The sequence below is a fragment of the Columba livia genome, chromosome 1, assembly GCF_036013475.1.
Source record: "Columba livia isolate bColLiv1 breed racing homer chromosome 1, bColLiv1.pat.W.v2, whole genome shotgun sequence".
NCBI classification, from domain to species: domain Eukaryota; kingdom Metazoa; phylum Chordata; class Aves; order Columbiformes; family Columbidae; genus Columba; species Columba livia.
In genome coordinates, this window is record NC_088602.1 from 41468639 (window position 1) to 41496635 (window position 27997).

Consider the following 27997-nt stretch of genomic DNA (forward strand, 5'->3'; position numbering starts at 1 on the left):
AACCAGAAGATTTTACTGAAGAACAAATAATATAGGACAGGGGTCTGAAACTCATTTTCACAAGGGGTCACATCAGCCTTGCAGGTGCCTTCAAAGGGCCAAATGTAATTTTAAGACTGTATAAATGTAACTACTTCTACATTCATACAGTCCTAAATTTATATATAAGATTTAAATTTTTCTGGTGGAACTTCTATTATATATGATTAGAGAAAACTTTATATGAAATATTTGTGAGTGCCACACTGTATTTAACCTGGATTTAAACTGTTTTAACTGGTTCATGATGAAAACTCTGGTCTCTTGAAAAGAATACACCTCCAAATTTTCAGTAATCAAACTTCTATCAATTTCTATGAAACTCAGTTAATTCAATGTGTGTAATAACAGAGATTTCAATTTCCAGATCTTACCTAGTTCAGGAAGTGGAAATAGAAAATAAAACAACAAATCTTAGTTTTTTGTATTTTATATTATTTCGTGAACTGCATTGGTGTATATTTAAAATATTTGGAACTTCAGTACAGTGTATCCAATGACCCAATTAAATATTAATATTTAATGTAGAAAGCTTTAGCTTTTACCATGTTAAACACTTTAAAAATTGTACTTCAGCCTTTCATTTGTTTTGTCAATACAAATGTAGATAAACAAATCTACTGAGTATAACACGTGAAAATAATATCTAATGACATATCTGTATAAGACAACTATTCCTGTTATCCACCAAGTAAAGTGATTCCAATATGGACAATAAACAATATATTACTTATTTTCTGTTTTTTTCGCTTGCTAAATCATAAACAGTGTTATCTCAGAAAGAATGAAATATGACAGTAACTTCGTGGGATTTTTTTTTTTTTTTTAATAAATAAGTTCTGAAGGAAAATTAACAGAACATATCATTTTCTCTAAAATGAAGAATCTGAATTCTGTGTCTGCTGCTCACTCATTCATTGCTTCTCTTAGGAAGTTTAGGAAATTAGGTTGAAATGTCCCCATTTGAAGTAATGATTTAAACAGATCTGACTTGCATTATCCATCTCCTTCCTTTGCTTCCTTTTATAATGAAATTTACTTGTCTTATGCTTATTAATTTTGTATGTAGGCATAATTGAGATAGGTGGACGAAACTTGACACCTGCAAGAACTCTCCTGTATTTTGAATGGTGATGCAGCTGAAGACATCAACAAGAAATGTCCCTTCTCTATGTTAGCCTCTAGCAGATTTAGTAAATATCCTCTTTACCTGAACGAAGATGACTTTTTGTTCGATCATTTAGGGGTGATCACACCAGGATTCTAGTTCATTAAAGGGTACATAGCATGAGATGCCTGATAAAGTTATTACTCTAAAACCAGTGTGGACTTATCATTAAATATCATACAACAGATTTGGGTAATAATGCAGCTTACCAGCTCTCTGTTGACCAGAAGATGGATTAATAAGTGCAGAGGTAAATTCAGTATACCATTCCAAATTTTAAACTCTAAGTCATAATTTGAGGACTTTTTGGTTTCAGATAAATAGAGTAGGAAACAATATAGCACTCAACAACCAAAGCATTAGTTTTTACTCAGTTTCTGGGAAACTGTTCATTGTACTGAATTTAAATCCTCAGTGAATTTCTAGGGCAATTAGGACATCATAGCTTTTTCAGTTTGACTGTTAGCAACAAATGAAGCCTGCAGCAGGTTTATGTAAAAGTAGAACTTGCTAAGATTTATTATAGTCTTCAGCATTCATAAAACCCTTCTCGTTTAGCCCCCAAACAACATGCTGTATACTGGAAAGAAACCAGCAAGTTATGATAGCTGCCTGATATTAATTAATAATTTAGGCTTTACAGTTGTTCTGGTCTTTATTGTAGAAGTGTTTCTTGTGAGCCCTGGCAGTTTATTAGCAGATGCACTGCAGGCAATTAGGTCATCTTCATACAACTTTGTTGCCTATTCACCTATTTAATAAAGAAATTTCATTTCTTGCATTTGACTTGCGTTGGAATAGGTACACAAATCTTTGCATCTAAAGTGAGATATAAATGCCTTAAAATGGCTCTATTGTCATAGGAAATATGTATTGTGAAATAAATGTTTATTTAATGGGAATACTAAGCATGAAGGAAGAGATCAAATCTTGATTTGGTTTCTCTAAGACAGGGCATTAAGATTTAAAGTCAAAAGAGTATTTATGTGACAGTCTGGGTATTTATTCATTGAATAAAACAATTTGAAAATGATTTTGTTAAATATAGTTTCCACAGTTTTAGATTTTAGTACACAATGGTGTTCTGAATATTTTTTTTCCTTTTATTTCTTTTTGTATGTGTAATATCTGAATGATGAAAGAACAAGCAATAACACAGTAAACAAGTAGAGATGTGTTTTACACATGTGAAGAGCTCATATAAATATTTGGGGATTCCTAGTAGAAATGTTCAGACTTATTTTAATCATGTTTTGAAAATTCTTATTTCAAATTGTTCAATATACTTACTGTTTAAATTATACTGTATGTTATTTTTACCACAGAGGATATTTTCCTTCTGTGTTTGGAAATGCATTTTGGATGTAAGCTAGTTGGCATGAGTTGTGATACATTGTGCACAGAAAAGCACGTTTGCAGTTCTTGATTTTAAAGTTAATGAAAAGTTAATAAAGGGTCCAGCGTAGGGCAACGAAGATGATTAAGGGAGTGGAGCATCTCCCTTATGAAGAAAGGCTGAGGGAGCTGGGGCTCTTTAGTTTGGAGAAGAGGAGACTAAGGGGGGACCTTATTAATGTTTATAAATATATAAAGGGTGAGTGCCATGAGGATGGAGCCAGGCTCTTCTCGGTGGCAAACAATGATAGGACAAGGGGTAATGGGATCAAGCTGGAACACAAGAGGTTCCGCTTAAATTTGAGAAAAAACTTCTTCTCAGTGAGGGTGACAGAGCACTGGAACAGGGTGCCCGGGGAGGTTGTGGAGTCTCCTTCTCTGGAGACATTCAAAACCGGCCTGGACATGTTCCTGTGTGACCTCACCTAGGCATTCCTGCTCCAGCAGGGGGATTGGACTAGATGATCTTTTGAGGTCCCTTCCAATCCCAAACATACTGTGATACTGTGATACTGTGATTTTCAGCTGTGTAATATATATTACAATGCACAGTAACGAATTATAATGGTTATTCTGAAACCTTATTTTGAAGAGTGAAAATATGACACTATTTAAATGTGTAAAATCTAACAATTATTTAACACTTTAATAACTACATGTAAATTCAGTTTTAACATAAAATGCACCCACAATACCTGTCAAAGTAACAGGTTTTAAATAAAAACAGAAGAATTTCTCACTATTCTTACAATCTTATCTAATGAATGCAAAGAAAAATGCGATCAAGATGAACTGAATGATAAATATGAAAGATGACAGTGAATATTTGCTATAAACCACTTGACCAAGATAAATGACAAAGAAATTAACTCTAAAAGGAATCTATTCTTGGTCTGCAGAGATGGAAAGAAAACTGCAATTCCTAAACATTTTTTGAATGACTAGCTCAGACAGTCACAAAATCTACAAAGATTTTCTTAGATTTGCATATTAGAATGCTTTACAATTTAAGAATTGCAAATTCTTGCTAAAGCAAGCCTATATTTAACTTCTACAGAGCATATAAAAATTATAGGTTAATGTATGTCAGTGAGCTCAAAGTGAAAACTGAGTAAGCAGAGAACAGTAGCCTGGAAATATTAAAGAAAATAGTTTTGGTGGCAATTAAACATCAGGATGACTATAAGCCTGGCAAAGACAAGAAATAAAAATTTCTGTTAATATATTTAAGACAGGAAAAAGATTGCATGCATTATATCTTAATATTCTTTTTGGCTTGACAGTGGCATCTACATGAAACTATTTATGGTACACAAAAATATAAATATAGGCTCTTTCATCTCAAATCTAATAATGGAGAAACTTTTCCTTGATTGATATATGCTCTTATCTGACTAAATCAAGGGAAGGAACTTTCTGCACCTAATTGTAGAGGGGTTCTTTGTCCCTTGCCTCTCACCTCTATTACAATGGGACCATTTGAGGCGATCTGCCATGAAAACTTGCTGCAGCTCCAGGAATTTATACAGTTCCACCTGCACAGTAAGACCTAAACCTGACCTAATTCTAATCCAATGACATTAACTCTTTTCAGAAGTAATGGTTAACATGTGCCTTTGTAGTACACATTGGAATTACATTTTTGTCCTTTTCATTTTTTAAAGTAATGAAGCTCTCTTCAATTGTCACAATATTCTATGTCAGAAAAATACAACTAAATACAAATAATACTGTTTAATGTTTCACTAATTAAGAAAAGAGACTGAATGTCTATATATACAGACTGAATGGAAACATGTAGAATTAGCCACCTATTTTTTGAACATTTTGATTACTGTATATTTGTCTCCACTTGAAATTTGTCACTGTCACATTGTGGTTTTGCTTGCTTCTTTTCTTTCTTCCATGATGAATGACAGCTGTTGCTAGCAGACACGGTATGTTGAAATAAAAGACCATATGCTTAGATTACTGAACTTTTTGTAGGATATACAAAATCCAACAAACAAATAATACCAAACCCCTCTCCATTATTTTTTGGTTTGAAGACTAACAAACAGTCCATCCAAGCACAAAAAAAAAAAGTGAATCCATCCCTGAGTTGTAGCAACAATCTAAAAATCAGTTATCTAGTATAACCTAGTTACACAACTGTATGTAAACAAAAAATTCAGTGAGAATGATTCTGAGCTAAATGCAGTTATTACATTTTTCTTGATTTTTAAAGAATATTGCACATAATTAAAAACTTGCAAAGTGGAAGCAGAAATTACAGTGGCAAACATGAGGAAATCCATCTGTAAGTCAGTAAGTATGATGTAAAAAATACACACAACAGTAATTTCACATTTGCTTGATGTCTCTTCCCTACCTATAAGCAGTAGTTCTTCCACAAAGTTGACAGACAAAACATGAAACTTCAGACATGAGTTCACTTACTAATTTTTAAGAATGATCCTTGGATAATGAGTCCAGCATAGAAATGGAGTGATAATTGGAAAGAAATAATGCTGTAACGCTTCAGTTCCTTTATTAAAAATCAAAGAATGGAAAAAAACAAACAAACAAACAAACCAACAAACAAAATATATAGAAATCTTCTGATTGTTATTTCAGAATAATCTTTGCTTAGATTAATGAAATTCCTGTGTTGAAGATTTATCTAAGGCTCTTTTACTTGGTAGTTCAGTAGAAGATTGTGTTTGTGTGTGTCTGTGTATAAAAACTACAGTGCAAAAGCACAACAAAAAATCTTTATTTCACCTTTCTTTATCTCAAAAAGGCTCTTCACAGAATCAGTGGAGTGGGTCTCTGGAAGTTATTATTGATAGAAGATAGAATATAGAATAACTATAAAGTTCAACCAGTTGATCTGCTTGTCCATCCATTTTAGCTTGATCAATAAAACACAGGAAAAGGTGAAACAGGTAACCCCTTTTTTTCCAAATATATTGTTTAGTGCACTACTTAAATCTGTATTCATGTATACATATACAATATAGGTGTATATGTGAAAAAACACCTTGTCATACATAGCCTACTGTATGGCATTAACTCATTTGCTACAATCTAAATGTCCCATGGCTGAATTTTCATTTTGGGAGTTCTTGTTTGGTGATTCAGGATCTCCAAAATCACAATAATGAAGGATAGTACTTTGATGTATTATTGGCTTCAGCAAGATGAAAAATAGTTATGAACCTCCTTTTGATAAACTTTTTGTGTTACTTAACACCATCACTGACAGTTATTTTCCTGTAGCTGTTTCTACATAGGAATTACTAGCCTGCATGGTATGGTTTTGGATGTTAAAATCAGTTCCATGACATCTCCAGCAGCAAGTTGAGAAAGGCTTGTTGAAATTTGCATAAAGGATTAAAATAAAAAAAAATAGGGAAAAATTTCAACAATCATAATTCCAAATTATGCAGAAGATGCCAAAAGTATAGAATCATGTCACATGAAGAAACCATCACATCCTTTTACATTTTCTTACTGGCAGGTAGTGTTGCTGTCACAGGAAGAAAGGAGGTCTCATAAAATTTAAATTAATCCAAACCAATTAAGAAAGCCCAACAACTCTTAAATGAACTAATATGTTGCATTCTTGGTAGCAAATAATCCTTGAAAATATATGTTTTCATAATCACATGAAAGCTAATAATCAAATTAAAGTTGGGGAGAAGCTGTGGATGGTCATTGTTGACAAAAATGGATAACAACAAGCTTTTTCCAGTGATGCATGTGTAGAATACACCTTTATGTATACTGGCACATGCTCTGATCAACTTTAGCAAGGAAGGAAATATAAGTAATTGTCTCATTTGGGAAGAGTGATGGCTACAGCCCATCTTTCAATCTGCAGATGCAGGAAAAAATGTTCACAGTACAATTAGCAGGAACTATAATGACAAAAATTATGATTCACTTCTAGAAAGTTGCCTAGGGGTTAGCTGGATCATGAACGCTGGAATAACATAACCAAAAGGAAAAAAAAAAAAAAAAAGACATTCAACTTACTGTCATGAAGGAAATTGGGAATTGTTTAATAAGTCATTCATTGTGTAGAGACCATTATATAACTCAAACAGTAAGGCCACAGGGGCAAGCCTACTAATTACCTATCAGATTTCCTGCAAGACTTTAAGCAAAAGTTATCTTTCCCTTCAGTTTTCATCAGGAGCAGACATGAGCTAGAGACATTTTATTTTGATGAAGGCAAGATGCTCAACATCCTCTGTCAGGAAGCCTGTTTTATTCTTGATTGCTGCAATGATCTATATTACTGAGGAAATGTTCTGTCCTTACACATTTGCAGATAGATGGCTTTAGATAACAACAAGCTATCTGAGTGAAAGGTTAACAGAATTGTACTTTCTGTGTAATAGGTAGTGAGATTCCTTTTCGCTTATTAAACAGTTCAGAAAGCTGTCTGTCTACTGAGATAAAGGCTCATCTGGCCTCTTAGGAGCAAGAGAAATTTCAAGGAGTTATGTGGATTAATTACTAGGAAAACACGTATTCTTATAGCTGATGAAAAATTAAGATAAGGATGAAACCTGAAAAAAATCAAGAATATAATTTATATTCATTGTGCTTAAGTCACTTTAAGTTTAGATGAAGTGTTTGAATGTGGTATTTTTTGTTTGGTTGTTTTTGTTTGGTTGTTTGTTTGTTTTGTTTTGTTTTGTTTTGTTTTGTTTTGTTTTGTTTTGTTTTGTTTTGTTTTGTTTTGTTTTGTTTTGTTTTAAGGGATGGTAAAAGCCACAAGTTTTCCTGCTGATGATGTCTTCAGTGGGAAAAGGAGGAGATTTTTTTTCTGACAATATGCATACTTTGCTTGACACATTTCTGGTAGAATCGGTAGCTGCTTCTCACCAAGTGAAATTCTCCAAGAAGGACAAAACAAAGCAGAAATTCTTCTGCAATGAGGAAAGAAATATGACAGAGAAAAATATAAATTTATTTAAAATCTGATACCTACAAACTCTCCTCTCAATTGTGAAGCCTGCAACTCTTTCATTCCAAATACATTGCTTCTCCTGAGTGTTAAAGGATACATTATCTTAATTATCATAATGTACACAGCTCACTGAATCAGTATGTATGAGACTCAGGTCAAAGTTAAAACACGTACATGCTACACATCTAAGGTGTGGTATCAATTAAGTTACACATTAAGTTACGTAGGTTCCTAGCAGCATTTGAGATGCCTGAAGGTAGCAGAGACATCCCTGTGGAACAAACATGTGTGATACACACTTGGAGGACAATTTGTGAGAACAAGCATAGCAGAGGTTTTTAGACACCTGTGCATGGGCAAGTAGCTAAAACCATGAGTACATGAACTCCTTTTATAGTGAGTGGCTGCTGAGGGCTTGATACAGTTACCTGATGTCATCTGAGATCTTCTAGGATATTGTGTCTGACCTTCAGTTGCTGCATTAGAAGACCACAGACCTCCTAATGGGTTTACTTAGAAAAGAGCAGAGCAGAGGGCATTCTGGTAAAATGTTATCAGCTTGCTTCATAACTGTGCAGTTCAATGAAGTGGTGTGCCTATGTCATTCTAGATGTGGTGCCCATGGCATTCTAGAGGAGTGGCTCCAGGTCACCTGCTGGTTCACAGTCAATGTGGTTAAGTGTAGACATCATGCTTGGTTTTTTTTATGCTATATACACAAATGATTATACATATGCATATACATACATATATATATGCATGTGTGCATGTGTATGACACAATTATAGACAAGGAAATGGCTTTTCAAATAAGCAATACTTCCCCAAGAGAATAAAACTAAATAGATAATAGCTCTCATAGATTGAGAAAACTTAGTCTTTTCTTCAAGAAACTGTTCCCCAGACATTGACTTCAGAAATAAAAAATTACACCAATACTGTAATCAGAAAATTAAAGCCTGAAGCAAGATAAGGAAATTTAATTGATGTTTCTTATTTCTCTTTACTCTGTGTTAATAATGCCTTCTATTTTCTACTAAATGTGCTAAGTTATTAGTACTTTACTAATAGAGTTCATTGAATAAATCCAACAAGTCTCTAAAATATTATATGAATAAGTTAATAAATAATTACAGTTGGCTAAAATGCCATTGGTTAACTCCCTGGTAATCAATTAATATTTGGGGAAGCTATACAGATATATTCTAGGATACTTTATAAACAGCTTGCAACAAAGTCCCCGTTTTCTAGAAGCATTGATGAGAAGCAAGGGATTAACAAAGGAATTATTTTACGGGTGACTCCTTAGATGATCTTGGACAATATTTTCACTTTAATAGAAATCTGAGTGGACTTATTCCAACATTTTTCTCTGTGTGATCAGATAGGGTGAATTTGGGTGACAAAGATTTCCCCTGTCCTCTGTGTTTCCAGTCTTAAAAAAAATACTCTAAAAGACACTGAACTGAATTAATACTCTGAGGACAATACCTACCCACACTTTATTGAAATATACTGAATGTATGTAAAGAAATGTCAAGACTCTATTAGCTTAAACTGCCACGGTGAATGTTATTGTGGCCAGTTTAGGCCATTGATTAGTTTTCCAGTTTTACAGGACTTTCCCCTCTCCTCATGCCCAAAGCACACATCCTTACCTAAGGATAAAGTGGAAGATGCTGGGCTACTTACTTCAGCTCTAAAGTTCACTCTACATGTCTAAGAAACATAAATCTATAAAATTAACTGAAAAGTATACACTGTTAGGGTTCAGTGGTGTGTCAGGTATAAGAAACCACATTAAAGATAATTAAACCAAAAATTAAAGCTAGAAACAAACAGACCAAAAATAAATGATACAACAAAATGTGATTATAGGTGAATAAACAAATAATCAAAGGTACATAAATTGTAATGAACAATTGTATGGTTTGCTTCAAACACACTTTTGACATAGTCAAATTAGCTTGAAAATATGGACTTCTGAGGGAATTACAAGACTTAATATGTCGAAATATTTTTCAGATTAAGCTTGTATTCAAGTTTGACATTTCATTAGAGAGTGGAGATTACCTTCTATCAAAAAAGAAATGGATTGACTAAAGTATATGATGACAATGACAGAAAACTGCAGCTAGACATACATTAGACCATCTAAAACTTCAAAGCAGACACACATTTATTTTTGGTCCTGAAAACCTTATTGAAAACCTTAAGGTGTTTCACACCAGTATAGAAAGAGAAAGAAATTAAAATTGATCACTACTAGCAGAATGAGTTAGACAAAGTTGTCATTTCTTTGTTTTGCACATTGTAGTTAATACTGAGGAGGAGAAGGAGTGTAGCAGAGAGGTGTTGTCTACCTTCTCTGTAGGCATTTAGAGGCAGTGATGAATGAACAGCATATCTAGTGTTTCTTTTTGGATGAAAAAAATCTTCTTAGATCATTGTTATTTACTCAGTGGACTCCTGGAGAACAGGTAAAAGCAAAGTCATCCACTAAACCTCCTCCAGGAAGTACAAGGTATCGTATCTACTTCTGTATATCTTTGATCCTTGGCTCAAACATTTTTGTGAAATGAATCAAAGCTTTATTTTTTAAATGTCACTAAAAATATCAGTCCCCCAATCTAATCTTCCTTCTTTCCACTTCAGCACAAGGTATAGATTCAAAGAAGATCTACTATTCAAAGATATCCAACCTCAAAACAGACTCTCATCTTTCCTCTTAACCAGATAGTACACCAAATCTGGACATCATACTTAATTTTGCTGCTCAAGCTAGCAGTACAGTCCAAGCTGCAACTGCCATTATGGTGTTTTCATGGTGCGCAGTGAAGTCCCCTTGAAAGGTTTTTCTCTATAGAGAAGCAGTGTGAAGTGCAACGTTTTCAATTTAAAGGCAGAATCACAGAAAGGTGTACTGATAATGACGAAGAAACAAGTTGCTGCCATAATCTTCTTTAACATACAGAGCACTACAAAATTTGCCTTTCATTAAAACTTGAACAACAGTGCCTCATGCTAGAAAGGATGTTTTCATTAAACACAGTTGCCACAGTAAAGGTAAACAAAGCCAGTAACACAAACCTAAATATAATATTATCACTGTGATCAATACTATCAGGAAGCTATGACGATTTCATAATTTCTGTTCTTCCCATGCACCCCAATGCATACATAAAGTTTGTGATAAAGACTTGTCATCTTGGGATGTGACATTCTCAGTGTCTGAGAGGAAAATGAAAATCACATGTTGGGCTTCTGAAGATTTTATTAATCTACCTATTATCTGTAGAATCTCTTATGTTGAACAGGATTTGCTAGATACAGACACTTCTGGGGAAAAAACAAAAACAAAAACAAAAACACCAAAACCAAACAAACAAGCAAACAAACAAGCCTGTTATAATGGGTAAAATATTCTGAAAGGATTCATTTCTTTATCACTTCTGAGGGAAGAGGAATAGTGAAGGAACAGAGCGACTGAAGGTAGCACACGGGGTTAAGGGACCATGCAGAGATACTGCCTAGTTCTGGTTGGTTGGTTGCTCTAATTCCTTTCCAGTAAGGAAAGTGCAAACTTCTGGTTTGATATACTTCAACTTGCTTCTTGCTAGCTCAGTAGGATGTGCAGCCCTCCAGCTGAGAACTGAAGCAGAATGGGCTTAGCAGCCAGTGCAAGATGCTGACAGCAAATGTTGAGTTCTGACTTCCAGGAAATGGGAGTCCTCTCCAAGAGGGACCAGTGAGAGTTCTAAGACTTTCTTCCTGTTGATTTGTCACAGATAAGTGTTTACTTTGATATCCTTTGTTAGTTTTTCCTCCCTATTGCATACTAATTCTTTGTAGCTTTCCATGAAAATATAAAAAGTAGCAATAACAGCAGCGAAAATCAGGTTGGATGTCCCATAGTGAATGAACTGTGAGCATAGACACTGCTCCAAACACCAACAGTGAATCAAAAAAACCCCACCAATAACAATCACAGTCTTTTTTTTCTTGAAAAGAAAATCTATAAAATCTTAGGAGAGTTCCACCAAATAGTGATTAAACCAAAAAGCAAAAGAAAAACTATAGTAAACCTGGGCAGCAGAGAGTCTACCAGGGAGTTCTCTGTGACATGATTCACTCCAAGGAACTTATGGAAACCCTAAACCTTTCTTTGTCTTGGAACTCTAATATAAAATGAAATTATTTCTCTGAAAGTTTCCAGAAAAAATAACACAAGTACTTCTCCAATGCTTCTCCTGAGCCACAAAAGGAGGAAACTCAGCAAGAGCTGTTACACATAGTCATGGTATTCTAACCCTTCCTGATTTATAAGAAGACATCTTTGTCTCAGGTAGGTGTATTTTCTAACTACACAACATCTAACTATAAACCAACAACTTGATCACAGGAGGTGTCATAAGCCTATATACCACTATCCCACATGAGTGGAACTATTACATGTCTTAAATGCCTGCAAGAGCCAGGCCAGCTCTCAGAATCTAAGATTAAACATAATGCCTTGCTTATGTGAAATAAATCATATACTGTACCATATTCCTTCATAGAAGTTAAACATATGGCCACATCTAAAAATCACCATTGCTCTATATGAACTCACAAACTATAAGAGGTTGAAAAACATGCTTGCCATGGTTGCTTTTTTTTTTTTTTTCCAAAACAATGACATTCTTTGTGTAGATCTACAAATTTTCCTATAGTAGATCTACAAAACATACTCAAATTATGAAACTGTGAACTAGATGGTGCAATTCTACCAGAGTATTAGAATCTTGGACAAATCTGGAAAGACATTTTATATCACATTGCATTTTTCCAGTTACTTCCTGCACAGTTAACTTCTTATGATTCACAAGTTATTATTTCATCTGTTTCATAGTTGTGTACCATTAATTTCCTTGCTAACTATCTTTCTGACTACAGGTATCGAATTTTACAAGTATTTACTGTAATCAAGTCAGTTGAAGTAATTTTTCAGTTTTATCTACACATTCTTTGCATATTTGGGCTTCAGAGCTTATAGAATACCTCATCTGGTCAATGTAATCATTTCAAGTTTGTTTCTACATTGGATTTACATCACTTTCATTCTTACTGACTGATCAGCAATTGCTGTCATATTCTTTACAATCTTTTTTGAAAAATAGAGTATTGGTGTTGCTGCCATATTTAGATTAGCTCCCTTCTCAACATTTCTATGTGCAGCTGTCTTAGTTTTCTCTTTTCTTACTGTTTTTTATTTATGTCGTTGAAGAACTTCTGTTACTTGTTCTAATTTTCTTTCCAAGTTTCAGCTCAACTAGGCTTTTGTCCATTCTCATTTTATTTCCACCCTTTCTGACCTCTGAGATATAACTCTCCTTGCTGATCAATCCTTTTTTTCTATTCCTTTTAGGTTCTTTATTTACTCTTAATATCCTATGTGAGGTGTTCCTTCTGTAGCCCTTTCCTGCTAAGATTTTTTTTCTCTTGCTTGCAATGCAAGCTTCAAATAGTGTTTGCACTTTTGACTTCAAATAATTCCATGCTTCCGCTATGTTCAAATCATTGAGCTCTTTGCTCAGTCAGCCCTGGTAACTAATTCTTAGTTTTTCAAAGTTCTCTCTGCTAAAATGCCAGAACTTAGCTTTGTATTCATTTTTGTTTGTCTTGCAGTTTCAAATGAGCAGAATCAGCTCATGATTACTTGATCTAAGCTTATTTTTTACAACTAGCCCCTGACTGTTCCTCCCTGCTGTTTACTTAGAGTAACTTCGAAATAGCACTAGCATATTTTTACTTCATAGACTGTTTTGTACATAAATTTATCAACTGATGCATTCAAGAATATTTAAGACCTACTGATGCCTATGGAGGCATTTCTTGTCAAATTAATGTCAGAAAATTAATGTCTCCAGTAATCAGGTACTTCCTATTCTTGCTTCTTTCTTCCATACTTTTACAGAGATCACTGCTGCAATCCAAGTCTGGGGACTAGAGGAAGATCCCATTTGTATAGTTCCTAAACATATCTCTTCAGGGTGACTTCTACCTCCAGGGATACTGTTTCTTAACTATGAAGAAAAAAGATAGTCAATTAATATGTTAATTTTTTTGTTTGCTTCTTTTCATTCTCCATTTTTTGGCCTTTCTTTTTGTCTTAAATGAAAATCTTTATTCCTTTCATTTACTGTCCAATCTGGATGTCTTATTAGTTAGATATTTTAGTTGTTTGAACTGAACACAGTTACCAATCAGAACAACTGCAATCCATATTCTGAAATACTATGCCTAATATTTACCTCATCTTGTTTTGTGTGTTTTCGTTGTTTGTTTATTTGTTCCTATCATTCAGTTTTTCTTCTCCCCATTCTTATATATCTGTTTTTCATGTCACCACATATATCAGAATTTTCAGGACTTCACTGACCACTTTCTAGTTTAAAATTCCATTTTTTGACTGCATCAGCAAGAATCTTAAAATGTTATTTGTTGAGTTATGTAAGAAGAGTCTGTTATTTGAGAAAAGTAATCTCTCTGTGTCTGAATATGAAACATCCTGAAATTCTCTTGCTACTACCAGTCCCTGAGGTACATGTCAGTCAAAGTTTTTATGACATTTTTCCCCTCTTTTGCAGAAATAACATAATTTTGTGAAATTCCATTTCTCTGCAAGTCTTCTCTTTATATCCTAGGCATAATCAGTCTCAGTTCACATCAGTGAGAATTTGATGGCTTCATTTATTCTTCCACTACCAAGAATAATGTGTATCTTCTTCCTTACCACAAAAAGCAACAATCTGGCTCTTGCATTCTTTTTCAAAGGTAAATCCAGATTGTGTGATTCTTTGCAAATTAGGTCCAGAGGTGTTCACAATAGAAAGAATGAATGTTACTGTTAACATTTCTGTGCTTTAATATTTCAGAGAAGTCATTTCAGAGACATCATTTTGATATTATGTTTAAATTGACCGATGAGGCCAGGTCTGTCATTTTTGGATATCAGGTTACAAATATATTTCATAAAAGCATAATGCCTTCTAAAATTACTAAACCAAAAATAGTCTAAGATTTTGAAGCACTGCAGCCTGTGTTAAGACATCTATATTATCCTGAAGAAATTAACAAAATGATAAAATGTTATGTTGTATAAATTTTTTACAAAGTCATATCTGTGCTTCTGGCTCAGAACTGAGAGAACTCGATAAATCTAATGGAACATAGAGTTCAGAATTAAACATTGTCATTAGTTGGCCATTTTACATAAAGTTGAGTAATGCACAAAACTCTCACAGTTCTCCTGACATTGATGATTTAGAGATAACCTGGAATTTTAAATGTTCATGTTCCCTTGGTGTAAACACTCCTGTGAAATCAAATTTAGTTAAAATGTGTAAGTCATCAAGGTACAAAAATGTAATCCATGTATGTAAAAGCAAAAGTGATGATGGGGGGATACAGATACAGAGCATGGCTGTTTTTGGTTGGAACTTCCTCAAAATCCCTATTAACTGCAACTACAGCAGATTTCACTTTATGTTATTTGTTACAGATTCCATGATTTTATCTAAATATGCCTTCCACATTTGAATAGTTAAGCATGTTCAAGTATGCTGGCTAATATTCTAATCATTAATGAAATGCACACAGGAAGAAGAAAAAAACTCCATCAACTTTCAAAAGATGCAATTGTTTGCTTAAAATTATTCTCTCAAAGGAGAGTCAAGTTTCAGGAAAATAATTCCACAGTTTTCATCACTTTTTAATCATATGTGACAAGTATTTTGTTTTCTGCTATTAGGTACCCAGCTTTTTTGTTATTTGAAGGAGTTACTGATTGTGAGAATTTTATAAAACATTTTAGTTTATTAGACCACAAATTTCAGTGCACAGAATATTTAACCATGTAAATTTATAAAACATAAATTTATAAAAACATCTTGGCTATGTTAGACCAAACAGAAATCATAGCAATCCATACAGATGTTTACTAAGCCTTTGAAGTCACTATATATTTTTCTATTGATTAAAAATCAACCAAACAAACCAACCCATCAAGTCTTTTGTTTCCTTTTGTGGATATACTCACAGCTGTCTATGTCCTGGTGCCATAACAATTCAGATTTCTGTTCTACATGGAAGATTTGGTATTATTTTTAAATACAAATTGTGTTCAGCACCTTTCAGCACATGAGATAGCATTGTCCCTGTGGCCTGAGACTTCTGTCCCAAACTGGTATTTAAATATTTATGCAGAAGGAAAAAAATCCCATAAGAGAGAGTGATGTAACAGAGTAAAAAGTAGAATCCCAAGCAAACACATTTAATGAACCGTCTGTAAGAATTTACAGTCAATGTAGTCTATATCCAAACACTGTTTTTTTTTTTTTTTTCTGCTTTGCAGCTGAGGTTGAAACACTGAGAAATTAAAGGCTGGTTCCACCAAAGAGTTTAGATGCTGTTCTGTCCACTGATGTTCAGAAGAGTCTGCTTAACCCACATCCAGTCTGTGAATCTTGATCAGACAGGAGGAAATGACAGCTGAGCTGATGAGACCTGCAATGGGGAAAGAAATTCTGGACATATTTAACAAACGGAACTTAGATATTTGGGAAATATTTGTGGCTAACATATTAGAGTTTCTAAGTATTAATTTATGGTGTTTATTTATTTATTTAATTTCCACAACAGAATTATTGCATTGCTTTGTGGATTTCAACCTAAGAAACCTTTCCAAGGTCAGACTGGATGTTTGTGGTAAAGCTGACAAAAAGCCAGGATTCCCTTGCATCCAAGATCCATTGTGCATTAACCACAATGTTGCCTTATCTCAATAGAAGTCAGACTCAGACATCGTGTCTTGCAAGCTCCCTTAAATGCCACAGTTGCTTACACAAACATAAGAATGTAGAGAACACTCTGATTATTGCATGCAATATTTGCTGTTAATTTTCATATTCATTTACAGGTCATCACATCGTACAAGATTTACTGATATTAAATAACTTCCTTATATCTCTGCTCAAATACACAGACCAGTCAAATTCCAGCTTTCAGTATTTGTGCCTGAATGATGTTAGAAGCTTACAAAGTCATTATGTCTACATGCTGTTAACTTCAAAATATTCATAAATGTCAACAAACAGCTTTCTTCTTTGAATTATTGCTTGGAATCCCCCCCTATTTCACTGACTTGAGTGAAATAAGTCAACATAATACTTCTGATTTTAGGTCAATATGATTTGAGATAATTTTATAAGTGAGAAATAAATAATGAAGTATAAAAAGAGGTAATAGGACATTTTTCATTTTTAAGTTTGCTACAGTGTTATTAAAAACATAGGCTATTTTAATGATTAAGTTCTGAAGAACTGAAGCATTTCATTTGGATTTAATATCTCCTTTTCATTTCACTTCTCCTTTTCTTTAAATCCTTCCTACTTCAAAATGTGTTCAGAAATCATTTTACCAATGCCTTCTTGTTAACTTACTCCATTTTATAGCAGCCTAACAGTACGAACATCCATGTTCTGCTTTTTTTTCTTTTAACTGAAAAAAAAAAACATATTTGCTCACAAACTCATGGCTAGTAAATAGCAAAGCACGACTTTCTCACATCTAGAGCAGAACTGATAATCAAGGATTTTGAGTAGTCTGGGTTTTGTGTTTTGTTTTGTTTTTGTTTTTTGTAAGGTACAGTTTTCAGGAAATGCATTGTTTTCCTTCACATGATCTGCAGTGATGCAAGTTATGTAAATGCATATGAATAGAATCCTCAATCTGTCACTTTTTAATGATAAAATATTTTAGATCTTCAAATTATCAAATTTGATATGCATATAGCATCCCTATGGTGCTTCATCCTGAGGGAACCATAGGAAAAATCCATGATCTTGACAGTGCCGAGAGCTGCTTCTGATATCACAGCTAAGAAACTGAGGCACTGAGTGATCCTAATGGTTGAAACTAGTCTTTCTTAGTTTCATAAGCCCAGCTTCACATACTAGTCCAGATAGTCCAGATCCTAAAGAGTGTGAAAGTTATTCAGAGACTGCTAATCCTTTCCCTTCCTTTCTCTACAAGATTTATTTCACCCAGTATTAAACATTTTATTTGGAAATGGAAGAAAGGTCTTTGTTTGACCACAATGTTAGATACATAGATCATATGGGATCTGGGAAAAGCTCTTGATTGTCTCCTAAACACATTTTAGATACATCCTACCACTGAGTCCTAGCTGCATTTCTTCATGAAAATCCTGTATCTTAATGAAGGTCGTGAATGATATGATGAAATATATATGGAAATTTTTCACTGAGAGCCTAATCCAAGGGAATCTCAGATAACTAGTAAACCACATCAAAATACAGGCCAGCAGTTTCTACATGCACAATCTCGTAGTTCTTTCCCATATTTTTTTTCAGTTTTGAACACTGACAGGATTATTTAGCGACCTTTTTAAGAGAACATTTTGGGACAAATTTTAAGTATATGCTGTTACTTGAAACAAATAGAACTATTTATTTACTTATTCAATGGAAGATTCTGCACTAAGCCCAAACAGATCAGCAGTTTCTAGCACATTTCTTGTTTTATGACATCAGATTCAGTTGACAACTTCTTACTGATCAGTATAGTGCAAATGGCATTCTGCCACAACTACTAAACCTAGATAAAGATTTCTAACTCTAGGGTGTTCTGGGGATAAAATGAGGCTTTTAAAGCTGTAAGTAATTAGCTGAAATGTTTATAAAAGAAAGAAAAGTAAGTGTGGTGAACTTTTTTTAACCGAAGTATTTACATTTTCTGACTGACAAAGCGCTTTAATATATTTTTTTGTGTGGGTGTACCAGCTGTTCTATATGTAAAATTATACTAAGACTGTTAACCATTACAGAAATGCTTCCTTGAAAGGAATTGTACCTTATGGTATAAAGTCTGTCTATGAGAAAGTTTGTTTTGTTTTGCTTTTTAATGCATAGTGTAATTTTCATGCTATCTAACTTCAGGTACCTCATTTACATGCCTAAGATGGAAAGCAGTCACCTCCCGAGAATACAAATCTCTTAAGCCCACTTCTACCCACTTAAGTCAGACACTTGATAGGAATCAGCCATTAACTACAAATAAATGTGAGAGGAACTAAGTGGGTCGGTGGAAGCATCCCAGCTTTATGTAGATCTTAATGTACCGTATATATGTAAGCCATAATTAGAAAAGTTTGTTAGCATTTATAAGTAGTCAAAGCATCATAATAAGGAAAACTGTAATTGCATATTTGTTAGCATTTATATGTAGTCAAAGCATCATAATAAGGAAAACTGTCATTGCATAAGTATAACATGGAAAAAAAAAATAGTTGGCTTCAGAAGAATCCTATGTGGGCTCTAGTGACTCAAAGAACACAGAGAATAGACCTAGTAACATCTGGAACTTCCATAACATGCCTGTAAGGTTGACTATGTACTGTCCAATCACCTAGTCTCTCAGGCTGTATTGATTCCTTTTAACGAAAGAGGACCAGGGATCAGTCCTCTTCAAGAAGCCACAAGAGCACCAGCTGATTGGAGAATGCCAATTGAAGTGGTCCAAAAGAAAGTCAAGGAGATGGCTAACAGTTAAACATTGTGGGTGATTATGTTTTAATCAAGTGCATGAGCTTTTCACTGCCCCTTTAATTTGCAATATTGGTATGCTCTGAGCAACTTACCATGAGATTCTTATTTACCCATTTAATATTAAAGACTGAGTAGTGGTTTGCTACATGTCAGTTAGTTACTATTAGAGCTTTATAGGTTACAAAAAGTTCTTCGTTTATGACGTGACAAACATTTTTTTAAATTTATATGGACAGTCTCAAAAGCAGAGATAGAAATGAAAAGCAAAAAGAGAGACAGATACTACAATGGCTCCCCTGAGTCTTTGTTTCTAAGGTTTGGGCCTATTTAAGCCTAGAGAAGAGAAGGTTCAGTGGAGATGTTGTTGCTATCTACAGCTACATGGTCAGAAGATTCTGAAAAGACAGACTTTACTCAGAGATGCCTGACAGTATGACTAGATGCAACAAACCCAAGCTGGAACATGGGAAATTTCCATTTGACATAAGGAAAACTTCATTGCCATAAAGGTAGGACAGCAACAATTCAGACATACTACGGGATTTCCAAGGTGTTCAACACTTGACTAGACATGGCCCTGAGCAATCTGACCTGATTAGCCCTGTTTAGAACAAAGAGAAGCAGAATTAGACCTTCTTTGGAGTAGGTGGCTTGTCAAGGTCCATTCCAACCTATTTTTTCTAAAGCAAATGTTTCAGACTAATGATAAACTTTGTGACTATTACATTTATCAGAGAGCCTGCAATCATCTTTTAAATAATGTAATCTGTACTTTGATTGTCCATTTTCAACGTGAAACTCAATATTAACTCCAATAAATCCATAAATACTAACACAACAAATTAGATACAATATATTCCTATTCCTTTTTGAAGGAAACATTTTTGACCAGCTCTTTCAAGGTGTGTGCTTTAATGAAATTTCTTTAAGAATTTATCTGATCTAACAAAAAAAATAAAGTGTGTAGGAAGAGTGGCTGTATAATTTGTTATAGCAGTCAAGCACTCCTAGGTGTTCTGTGGCACATCTCAATTGCACTGTGATGCCAAATACTGCATTCTTTTGACCTCCAGAATAATGTGCTTAGGTGTGCTATAAATATTAATAACCCTTTTAGTTTCCTATATAATTATTTGAATCTTGAATTGATACACAGTAAAGGACTGAAAGTATTGCTGATGAAAATGCAAGGGAACAATAAACACATTGAACAAATGATTTCAAGTAATTCTAAAACAAATTTCAGTTATTCTGAAGGGATGAACTATAATTTCAGATATTTTAGCAATGGAGTCTCATGCATTCACCATCCTATAATAGCTGCAGAAATACTGGATTGATCCAGAATGCTTAGAAGGTTGATGATGTTGTACAAGACATTTTAATAGTGGGTAAAGGACAGATTAAACTTAATGCACTTTTATTTTAGTTAAAAGCCTCACTGACACAGCTAACAGTGAAATCTTTGTTTCCCCACATTCTCTGAAGATGAGAACTGACTGATCAGCCAAAGGGCTTGACTTCTTCTGTGCCAAAGGGAGAAAGAGAAGAATCATGTCTCACAGGTCCCTGAGCTCCCATCTGAAGGCTGGTTTCCACACAGAGTAGCATTGTGGCTGGATGGCCTCTTCTTCCTCTTGGCTCCTGACCTCCTTTCTCTAGTAACATTTAAATCAGGAGTTTTGTTCCCCTGAAGGAAAAGGAGGATTGTGGCAACCGAAAGTTGACCTGGGAACTGTGTTATAGAAGTTTTTTTGTTGTTGTTTTTTGTTTTGTTTTGTTTTGTTTTTGCCATTTGCCACATGCAGTCAGTGAGATTGGATGAAAAACCTGTTATGGGTTTTTATGTTGCTCTGGATCCACTCATTTCATGTGATTACTCATGATTCATCTGCATGTGAGTAACACAAGGATCTTGTATAATATTTGCTCCTTGCTAAATACAAAATTCTAATATTTTTCCCATCTCTTTTTTATCTTCTGTATTATAACTGTCAATATATATATATGCTATACAGAATAAAGCTGTTTGATAACATTCTTATATCTCTTGAAATCTGTTTCCCTTTCAACTTCACACTTTCATCACCAATTTAACCATTAAAAGGTCCAGATAAAATGTGCCTCTTCCTACTTAAACTAACATAGTTAAAAGCTGAAGTCAGCAGGATGACTATATTTAACTATTTTGAGAAGGCTTTCTTTGAATATCCTCTGTGACATTCATTTGAGAATGACAGGCTAGAGGATAAAAGGCTAACATTTACCAGGGAACTTCATTATTCATTTATTAAGAAAGAAATAAAGAAACAAACAACAACAACAACAAAAAACTATTTATATAAACTACAGGAAAAGTGGAAAAGTGTGTTATTTAAGTTGGTAAAAAATAGTTAACTTCTCTGGAGTAACACTCATGTTATTAGACCTCATACTGTAACAGAGGTTCCCTCTTTCTAGTATTTCAATGAACTGATGTCATTGGCATGTTTATATTGATGATACTCTAAGACTTATATTGGTGTTAATCTACTGATTTCAAATTACATTCATTATTTTATGTGTAATATGCTCCTGAGGAAAAAGAGAGTTAATCTGGTATTAGTCTGAGGACTGAAATGCAAGGCTTCCATACAGCTTTTCCCTAATTTAGCTATTTTTTTTCCTATGCTCTAGTTCTGGAAGCACAGTATGAAAACTGTTGTGTTCTGTTAATATTACTTAAATGAAGCACAGGAATCTGTATAGTCTCTCTCGGTTGTTTTTTGCCTGACTTTTCCGTTCACAATAAAAGTGAAAGGAATGCCAGAGATCCTTTCACAGTTGAAACATCATGACTCAGCTGTCACTACTGCCTCCACAATGCATCATTTCCCAAAGAGCTTGGAGAAGAAAGGGGCCATGCACCCTGTCAGAGACCAGAATGAGCAAAACAAGAAGAACAGGTAATGTTAGATTCAATGCAAACAGAACTTGATAACCTGAGACACCAGTAAATACACTGAGGGCTATGTTGCTCCTGATAAATAAAGAGGGTTACTAATCTAATCATGCTTCTGAGCCAAGTGGCACGAACTGGCTCACAATGATACTACCTAAGGGCTGCCCCTTCCCTCTCTTGAGACCAGATTAATAATTGAGCAGCATGCCCAAAGTGGGAAAGAGTCCAGTATCTGAGCTCACCTCCTTCCTTTCTGCCACAGTAGTATAGATATCCTCAATGAGTGCGGAGCCAGAGTCAAAATTGTAAGGAAAAACCAAATGCCCACATCCTGGCAGGAATCTGAGCCAAGGATCTGAAAAATGACAGAACTAATTGGAGCAAGATGCAATGCAGATCACTCAGGGCTTGTACACTCTACAGAACGATATGCACCTTATAAGCATTGGCCAGACAGAAGCTTTTCAGAGGTAATCAGTACATTGAGTCTTGTTACTGTACAACTCAGAATCACAGAATCACAGAATCAACTGGGTTGGAAAAGACCTCAGGGATCATCGAGTCCAACCCTTGGTCCAACTCTAGTCTGTTTACTAGATCATGGCACTAAGTGCCATGTCCAATCTCAATTTAAAAACCTCCAGGGACGGCGACTCCACTACCTCCCTGGGCAGGCCATTCCAATGCCTGACCACTCTCTCTGTAAAGAATTTCTTTCTAATATCCAGCCTAAATTTCCCCTGGCAGAGTTTAAGCCCATGCCCCCTTGTCCTATTGCTAACTGCCTGGGAGAAGAGACCAATCCCCACCTGGCTATAACTTCCCTTCAGGTAGTTATAGAGAGTGATGAGGTCACCTCTAAGCCTCCTCTTCTCTAGACTAAACAACCCCAGCTCCCTCAGCCTCTCCCCATAGGTCTTATGTTCAAGTCCCTTCACCAGTCGTGTTGCTCTCCTCTGGACCCGCTCCAGCACTTCAATGTCTTTCCTGAACTGAGGGGCCCAGAACTGAACACAATACTCCAGGTGTGGCCTCACCAATGCAGAGTACAGGGGAAGGATCACTTCCCTTGTCCTGCTGACCGCGCTATTTTTGATACAGGACAGGATACCGTTGGCCTTCTTGGCCACCTGGGCACACTGTTGGCTCATGTTGAGCTTCCTGTCAATTAGTACCCCCAGGTCCCTTTCTGTCTGACTGCTCTCCAGCCACTCTGCGCCCAGCCTGTAGCGCTGCAGGGGGTTGTTGTGACCAAAGTGCAGCACCCGGCACTTGGCCCTATTGAACTTCATCCCACTGCAATCAGCCCATTTTTCCAGTCTGTCCAGATCCCTCTGCAGAGCCCTCCTGCCCTCCAGCAGGTCGACACTCCCTTCCAACTTGGTGTCATCAGCAAATTTGCTGATGATGGTCTCAATCCCCTCATCTAAATCGTCAATAAAGATGTTAAACAGGACTGGACCCAACACTGACTCCTGGGGAACACCACTAGTGACTGGCCGCCAGCTGGATGCAGCCCCATTCACCAGCACTCTCTGGGCCCAGCCCTCCAGCCAACTCTTAATCCAGCGTAGAGTACACTTGTCCAAGCCATGGGCTACCAGCTTTTGCAAGAGTATATTATGGGAGACAGTGTCAAAGGCCTTGCTGAAGTCCAGATAGACCACATCCACGGCTTTCCCCTCATCCACCAGGTGAGTCACCTGATCATAAAAGGAGATCAGGTTGGTCAGACAGGACCTGCCCCTCCTAAACCCATGCTGGCTGGGTCTGATCCCTTGTCCATCCTGAAGGTGCTGTGTGATTCCATTCAGGATGATCTGCTCCATAACCCAGCCAGGCACCGAGGTCAGGCTGACAGGCCTGTAGTTGCCAGGGTCAGCTCTGCAGCCCTTTTTGTGGACTGGGGTAACATTGGCCAATTTCCAATCATATGGGACCTCCCCAGTGAGCCAGGACTGTTGGAAGATGATGGAGAGCGGCTTGGCAAGTTCTTCTGCTAGCTCCCTCATCACCCTAGGATGGATCTCATCTGGTCCCATAGACTTGTGAGGATCCAGATGACTCAGTAAATCACCAACTATTTCCTCCTGGAATACAACGGGCTTCCTATCTCTGTCAACCACCTCCAGAGATGAGTTGTCCTGAGGGCCACCTGTCTTACTGGTGAAAACCGAGGCAAAGTCTAACAGAGAATGGAGGTTTTCCTTGCCCCTCCTTTTCTTATTAACATATTTGAAGAAGGACTTTTTCTTATCCCTGACAGAATTGGCCAAATTATCTTCAAATTGCACTTTTGTTTCCCTGATTTTTTTTTCTGCATGATCTAGCTATTTCCATAAATTCTTCAGAAGTAGCCAGCCCTTTTTTCCACAGTCGGTAAAGTCTCTTTTTATTTCTGATTTCATTCAGAATCTCCCTGTTTAGCCAAGCCGGTTGTCTTCCCCGCTGGCTAGCCTTTCGGCACACTGGTATAGCCTGTTCCTGTGCACTCAAAACCACCTGCCTGAAGCATGTCCAACCCTCCTGGGCCCCCTTGTTTTTAAGCATTGTTTCCCAGGGTATGCTCTGAACTAGACTTCTGAATAGGCAAAAATCTGCCCTCCGGAAGTCCAGCGTAGAGGTTTTGTTAATGGCTCTCCCTGCATCTCTGAGTATTGAAAATTCTATTATTTCATGGTCGCTACGCCCCAGGCGGCCTCCAACCACTACATCTCCCACCAGCCCTTCTCTGTTTGTAAACAGTAGGTCTAGCGGGGTCTTGCCCCTGGTGGGCTCATTTACCAGCTGATGAAGGAAATCGTCTTCTATACACTCTAGGAACTTCCTAGACTGCCTCTTCTGTGCAGTATTGAGCTCCCAGCAGATATCCGGCAGGTTAAAGTCACCCACAAGAACAAAGGCCGTCGATTTTGAGACATCTGCCAGCTGCTTGTAGAATAATTAATCTCCTTCATCGTCCTGGTTGGGTGGTCTGTAACAGACACCCACGAGGATGTCAGCCTTGTTGAACTTCCCTCTGATTCTGGTCCACAGGCACTCAACCTTGTCACTGCTGACCTCAAGTTTAACAGAGTCGAGTGACTCTCTAACATACAAAGCCACCCCTCCACCTCTCCTATCCTGCCTATCTTTTCTGAAGAGCTTGTAGCCACACATAGCAGCACTCCAGTCATATGAGTCATCCCACCATGTTTCTGTGATGGCAACTATGTCATAGCTTTCCTGCTGCACGATGGCTTCCAGCTCCTCTTGTTTGTTGCCCATACTGCGTGCATTCGTGTACATGCACTTCAAGTGGGCTGCTGATTTCCCTCTTAATTCGGGCTTTCCATCCTTAGGCAGATCTTTGGAGAGCCCAGTTTCAATCCCTTCCCCCTTCAAACCTAGTTTAAAGCCCTCCTGATCAGCCCTGCCAACTTATGGACTATAGTCCTCTTGCTCTCCCCAGAAGGATGAAGCCCATCTGATTTGAGGAGACTAGGTACCACGGAGTTTGCCCCATGGTCAAAAAACCCAAAATTTTGACAATGACACCAATCCTTAAGCCACCTGTTGACGAGATGGGCTTTTCTGCTCCTCTCTTTATTTAGCTCCTCATCCATCCCAGATAGCACAGGAACTAAGGCAAATATCACTTGTGCTCCCGTCCCATGAACTGACTGACCCAGTGCTTTAAAGTATTTTTTAATTATCTTGGTACTTATTCTGTTGATGTCCTCACTGCCAGCTTGGACTACTAACAGGGGATAGTAGTCTGAGGGCTGAATTAGCTCCAGAAGTCTTCTATTAATGTCCCTCACCCTGGCCCCAGGAAGGCAGCAGACCTCCCTGTGGGATGGGTCTGGGCGACATATAGGGCCCTCTGTTCCCCTCAGAAGGGAGTTGCCGACTACTACCACTCTTCTTTTTTTTTTTCTTACAGCTGCAGTTGTAATTCTTTTTGTAGATGATGTCCCTCCAGAGGGCTCTCCAGGTGGATCTTCTTGGCTGTCCTCTGCCTGATTTTCAGGGTCCAGGGCCTCATATCTATTTGTTAAGGGCACCAAGGGTGGTGATGGGGTTCGAGAGAGGGTTCTTTTACCTCTCCGATCAGGAACATGTTTCCATTCCCCCCCATCAATTAGATCTGCTCTATCTGACTTATGGCAGGAGGGACAAGGCTTTGTCATCTCCTGTTGCACAGCCTTAGGAGTCAAAAGAGCCTGACCCCACCAGTCAATTTCTTCTTCACTCTCCCTAATGCTTCTTAGTCTCTCCACCTCTTCCTTAAGCTCCGCCACTAGGCACAGTAACTCATTGACCTGGTCACATCGTACACAGGTGCCTCCCATACCATTCTCTGATACTAATGCCAGGCACAGACAACTCTGCGCAGCCAGAAGCCTGGGTGGCTGCATCCTTCTTGGCAGGTAGTGTCTGTGTAGACACACTCTTTGTATTAATGGCAGCAACAGCTTTCCTTTTTCTAGAAACCACTGCTACCCTTAGCTAAATTGGGGACAAGAAAACAAAATGAAACCCTGGGCAAACTCACCTATAAGAGCTAGTTGTGTCCAGTCTACTTGCCCTGCCACACCCCAGTCTGTGTCACCAGCAACAAGTGAGAGGTCTAACATCGAGGAGTGACAGAACCTCTGAACCCTACTGCACGAGCAGACCCAGTCGCTGCTGCAGCACCGTGTGGGTAGTGATCACCCGCCCCACAAGCACTTCACCTCCCAGCGCCTGGTGGGCTCCCGGAGGCTTTTTCAAAGCAAGGGGGAGGGGTGTGACCCCCGTCACCGTGGTAACGGCCGCGTCACGTCAGCCGGTTCCGCAAGGGCTGCCGGGGACTCCCGGGTAGCAGAATCGAAAACGCGACCAGAAACCCCTCTCTTTACCCTCTCTTACCTCTGTAGCTTCGAGATTTCCCTCCCTGCTCTGGCCGAGCCGGCTTCAGTCAGCTGATCCGAGGAACTGAGTGCTTGTCTCGAGTTACAACTCACTCACTGGAATACCAGACCTTCCTTGTGCAATTTGTTTCTAAGGGGTTTTGTAAGTTAACATACATTCAGGCATCCAAAAATTTAAAAATATTCCAATTTGTGTAAAAGCCACAAAAACTCATTTGCACTGTAAGATTTTCACACCAAGAAAGGAAGAGGGAAATAAAAAGGAAGTAATCTTAAGTCTGAGTGTATCTCTAGTTTCTTGTTGCTTTAAATGGAAACTGGGCACTTAAGTTGGAACAGAAAAGCTAAATATTTCTGAGGATTTGCTGTTGGCTTTTTTAAACAGATCAATAAGGATCTGAACTGAATATGTCCACAACATTCTTGTTTTTCTGGACCTGATAAATAGTATCTTATAAAAAGTCTAATTTCATTACTGGGGATTATTTGCAATTCCTTTCTGGAAATTTGGACTGTTAATTCCAGTTAACTAAGAGAGTTAATTAACCAAAAGTACAAGAACTCAGAAGTGGTTTAACATCATTTTAAGGAGAAGTGACAAATACGCTTAAGAACAAAGGAGAAAATATTATCTACTACCATTCTAAAATTATAAGTGAAATATAAATTATTCCAAAAAGCACAAATACAACCCATATTTTTCCTTATTGCTGAAACATAGTTTAGTCCTGACATATCAGGGATAACAATTTTTGTCTTATCTAATTCTTCCAACAAATGAAACAACTCCGAACTAGCCCACCCCCTCCAGCTGGATTCTTCAATTTAAGCTGTTTAAGTATGAACTTATTTATATCTCTAATGCACTTTGTGGTGAGGTTGTGCTAGCTGGTTCCTTGTTTGCAGTATCAGTTTAACTCAGTAGCTCATCTTCATCTCTCTGAACAAGAGAGTTTTGCTTCATATCCTATTAGCTCATAGCCACGAC

General features: G+C 36.9%; 1 long non-coding RNA gene across 1 annotated transcript; it reads right to left on the reverse strand.

The window, feature by feature from the left end:
• Positions 1–8562: 8562 nt before the first annotated feature.
• On the reverse strand, positions 8563–27338 carry LOC135578937 (uncharacterized). Its single transcript, XR_010471028.1, has 3 exons — positions 27008–27338; positions 22357–22469; positions 8563–16111 (listed from the first exon to the last, which is right to left on the reverse strand). It is a non-coding gene; the product is annotated as an uncharacterized LOC135578937 (long non-coding RNA).
• Between the last annotated feature and the right edge of the window lie 659 nt (positions 27339–27997).